This window comes from Camelina sativa, chromosome 10 (genome assembly GCF_030686135.1).
Source record: "Camelina sativa cultivar CO46 ecotype springtype chromosome 10, ASM3068613v1".
NCBI classification, from domain to species: Eukaryota; Viridiplantae; Streptophyta; class Magnoliopsida; order Brassicales; family Brassicaceae; genus Camelina; species Camelina sativa.
Genome location: NC_141889.1, coordinates 16,550,803 through 16,555,407, shown reverse-complemented (window position 1 = coordinate 16,555,407; position 4,605 = coordinate 16,550,803). Strand labels below are relative to the sequence as shown.

General features: G+C 42.4%; 1 non-coding gene across 1 annotated transcript; it reads left to right on the top strand.

Annotated features, from left to right (window-relative positions):
• The first annotated feature begins 4,155 nt into the window (after window positions 1–4,155).
• LOC147936246 (small nucleolar RNA R71) lies at window positions 4,156–4,262 on the top strand. The gene has a single exon (XR_015569724.1). It is a non-coding gene; the product is annotated as a small nucleolar RNA R71 (small nucleolar RNA).
• The last annotated feature ends 343 nt before the right edge of the window (window positions 4,263–4,605 follow it).

The window sequence follows — 4,605 nt, the reverse complement described above, 5'->3', positions numbered from 1 at the left end:
CTCATAATCTTCAAAGTAAAATTGCTCCTCCCCATCAACAATTTGTACATCTCCAGCTTCATCAACTCTAGGTTGAACTATCCCATCAAACAAGAACTGATCAGCTGGCCAAAAGTCAATGTTTGCTCCTTCTTGAATGGTGGTGAGCTCTTGGTTAGGTAAGATCAACTGTTTTTTCCCAATTGTTGGAAGCTCAAAGTTGAAGTTGTGATTTCCTTGATGTATTTCCTTGGCCAATATGAGAGTAGAGGTGAGGTAGCTTGAGTCAATCCATCTTGGCAAAACCTTCTCTCCTCTAAGTGGGACCTTGGCAGCTTGTAGTATTGGAGTGATGATGCCTCCAATGGCTAAGGCTCCTCTTGACCCTTTGTTTTGTAGCTTGCCTACCCAACTTCTCAAATATATCATGTGGCCAATGAGCACCATTGCAAGGTCAGTCTCCACAGTGGTCCCAAGAATGATGGTTCCATTTCTTGCCTCAAGGATGATTCCATTGAGAGCCATGTCAATTATCTTGAGCTCACCCTCATTGAGATTTCCAGTCTCCTTCCTAGCAAAGAATGTATTTGCTAAGGCCTTGTGGAAGTACCTTAGGACTGGGCTTCTTATCTTTGAACTCTTGGTCTTGGAGGATGAATAGGTGATGTTGTCTCCAATGGTTTCCCAAATGGCATAGAGCTCCTCTCTTGGTATCATCAAGCTCCTATTACTACTAACTTCAAAACCAAACACATTTGCTATCTTCTTCAATGAAAGCTCATAGTTCTTCCCCTTGATTGTGAAAGCAATATGACCAGCTCCAAACTCATCATCCTTCCTTGCATATGTGTGCAGCTTGACTGTGGCTAGAAACTCACAACTTTCTTCTTTATACCCCTCCATGCAAAGCCCCATGAACTTGGTTAGGTTGCTTTTCTCAAAAAGATACTCCACATCTTCATCAATGGCTAGCTTCTCCATGGTTTCCTTGTGTGGATACCTAGTTCCCAGGAACTCCATTCTCATGAAGGCTTCATAAAGTTGCCTCTTTGTCAATCCACAAGATTCTGCCTCTCCATCATCCTCTAACTCTTCTTCTTCACTTTCTTCCTCACTTTCACTTTCAATCTCCTCTTGTTCAATCTCAACTGCTGACCTCTTCCCCTTGGCCTTGTTTCTCCTCATGAACTCACTAAGAGTTGGCTCCCTTTCGTTTTCACTTTCGGTTCTCTCAGGATCTTCCTCAGCTGACTGAGTTCTTGAAAACGGCATATGACTCGATCGACCACTCGGACCTCCACTCGGTCGAGTGCATGCTCGAGTGGGGCGTCGAGTGGTTCTTCCAGCTTCTCTTCTTGACTGTAGGCGATCATCACAACGTTCCATTGAGCTTGCAGCCGCTTGTTGAGACTTCCTAGTAATCCTTGAAGACATTTTCGAATAGAACTGAAGGGAATAGACTCAAAGCTTAAGGTTAATAGGTTAGTGACCCAAAAACTTAAAAGAGCTAAGCTTGAGCAAATGATGAACTTTGAGAGAGATTTTAAAACTTGATTTTAGTTATTTTGAGCAAATGAGAGAGTGCGAGAGATATAAGATCGTGTAAGGCTCTATTTAAAGAAGCTAAGGGGACAAGGAAACAAGGGTGGAGCGTCCATACCATTCAAATTTGAAATGGGAATCTTTGACCTGCTTTTTGCTGCCACTCGACCCCACACTCGACCAGCACGTAGTCAAGCTCCTTGGCCAAAGTTTGAAATTTCAAAATTTTTCTTCTTTTTCTTCCCTCCACTCGATCATTCTAGAGAAATGAGAATCGAGTGGGCCTTACTTCTTTTCCAATTCGGTCGAGTACCTCTCGTGGGCTGGTCGAGTGGGCTTGCGAATCTCCTTCCCCAAGTCCAAATCTCTCCATACCCATCTACACTTTCATTGAAAGGCCTGTCCAACATAAACATAAAAGAAAACACATCAAAACTACTAAGAAAATAAAGCATATTTACAAAAGATACCTTAGGGACTTCCTCCCTAGTGAGCTTGTTTAGAGTCACTAAGCTTGACTTTGGTTGCCTTCTTAGGCTTTGTTTAGATACCAAGGAGGTGATGAAATCCTCCCTGGTACTTCTTGATCACTGTGAGTCTGATCCTTGATCACCTCACCCTTAACACACAAACCATATTTCTTCTTGATTTTGAGCCTTGGTCTTGCTATACTCAAAGACCTCTTGTTTAGCTTGACTTGGAGATCTTTAACCACACCAGTCAACTCTTGAACTGACCTCTTAAGCTTTTCCACAGAATCTTCTTGAAGATAGAGATTGTCCTTTGGAGTTGCCTCTTCACTTAAACCTTCATGACCACATTTGTCCTTGATAGTAAAAGGTTGATCATCAATGGTAGGAAGGTTGGTTGGGTTATAGATGTTAAACTTCATAGCTATACCCTTAGAAATGTTCAAGGTCACAAGACCTTCCTTCACATCAATAACAGCTCCAACTGTGGTTAAGAATGACCTCCCAAGGATGATAGGATCTTCAGGTTCCTTGTCCATCTCCAATACCACAAAATCTGTATGAACCCTTGCTCTTCCTATCTTGACTGGAATATTCTCCAACTTGCCAACCACATCTCTGTTTGAACCATCAACTAGGCATATATGAAGGTTGGTGGACTTGAAGTCAGTGTGCCCAAACTTTTGTGCTATAGAATAGGGCATCACACTGATAGATGCTCCCAAGTCACATAAGCACTGGTTGTAGTGAAGATAGCTAAGTGTGCAAAGCAGATAGAATGGACCTGGATCCTTAAGCTTAATTGGGATGATTACTACTCCAAGGTCTTCAAGATCCTTCTCATCTTGAGCTTGAGCCTTCTTCTTTGATAAATCAAGCAAAAAATCCTTATAGAGAGGATATGGATCATACTGTTCCAAGGCAGGTCCTCTCTCTTCTTCTTGGTAAGCAATGATAATCTCTTGTATGGCCATCACTTCTTCTTGTTTCTCAATCACAACCTCTTCCTTCAAAGCTTTCTCTTCCTCTTGTTGCAAAGCCAACATTTGTTTTTTCTCAATGATTTCCCTTAATTCCTTAAGCTTTTGTGCCTTGAAACGTCCTGGGAATGGTAGAGGCGGTTTGTAAGCATGAGGGATGTACTTAGCAGGCTTGACAACTTCTGACTCTTCAGCTCGATCGACCACTCGAACACTCACTCGGTCGAGTGCTTGCTCGAGCACCTGGTCGAGTGCAATACCAGATTCAGACTGCTTTGCACAGACTTCAATTTGAGCTTCAAAAAAATGACCAATCCTCCCCAACTTGAACTTCACTGTCCCCAGTGACTTCTTCTTCAAAGATATGAATGGCTTTGGCAGTAAACTCCCTTGGGTTTTGAACTGCTTTTCCAGGGAGTTGGGTGGCTTTTTAAGCTGAAGTAGATGCTATATTGCTCTCCATATACTTCACTCTTGAGTTCAGACCTTCAAACTTCATATTGAGATCATTATACTGTGATGTTAACCTTTGATTCAACTCAGCAAACTGTTTGGCTTCCTCAATCTTTCCATTGGTTTGCCCAATCAACAGTTGTTGTATCATTGCTCTTAGGTCTTGGTCCTGGCCTTGGTTAGTCTGAAACCCTGGTGGGGGACACAATTGGGGCTGGAACACTTGTTGGTGCTACTTAGGTGCATAGTTGGTCTGTTGTTGAGGCTGAGGAGGTGGATAGACTTGGTCTTGAGGGTTGGCTACATTAGTGCTCCTATAAGAGAGGTTGTTCTGCTTGAATCCTCCACCTTGGTTGTAGCCTTTGTATCCTCCTCCTTGGTTCTGCATATAACACAACTCAGCAAACTCCCTATCTCCTTCTTGGACTAGAGCTTCTTCTTCACCAATAAAGTGAATGGTTTTTGACTGGCTTAGGAGAATCTTGTCAAGCTTCTCATTGACCATCTTTAAATCCTGCTTGTATTTGTCCTCTTGATCAATGGAGGGGATCCTTATGGTTCTATCATAATCTTCATTATAATTACCATCTGATTGAGCAAGGTTCTCAACCAATTCTCATCCTTCTTCCGCATTCTTGTTGAGGAAGTTGCCATTTGAATCTGTATCAAGAAGCATTCTTATCTTGGGAAGCACTCCTCTATACAAAGTGCTTAGAAGGGACTCATTGCTGAAGCCATGGTGAGGACACTGAGTCTAGAATCCTTTAAACCTCTCCCAAGCTTCACAAAAGCTCTCATTATTCCTTTGAGCAAACCCAGAAATTTCATTCCTCAACCTAGCAGTCCTTGCATTGGAGAAGAACTTGGCCAGAAAAGCTTTCTTGCATGCATCCCATGTGGTTATAGCTCCAGTAGGAAGAGTCTTCTCCCATAGATGAGCTTTGCCTCCAAGGGAAAATGGGAATAGCCTTAACTTGAAGCCATCTTCACTTACTCCATTGATTTTTGTGAGTCCACATATTTTGTCAAACTCATCAAGGTGATCTAGAGGATCCTCCATTGGCAACCCATGAAATTTGTTGGCTTGTATCATGGAGATCAATCCACTCTTGATTTCATAATTATTATTGGCCACAACACGAGGCACAATACCAGCTCTTTTGTTGTGTGTGTTAGGTGCA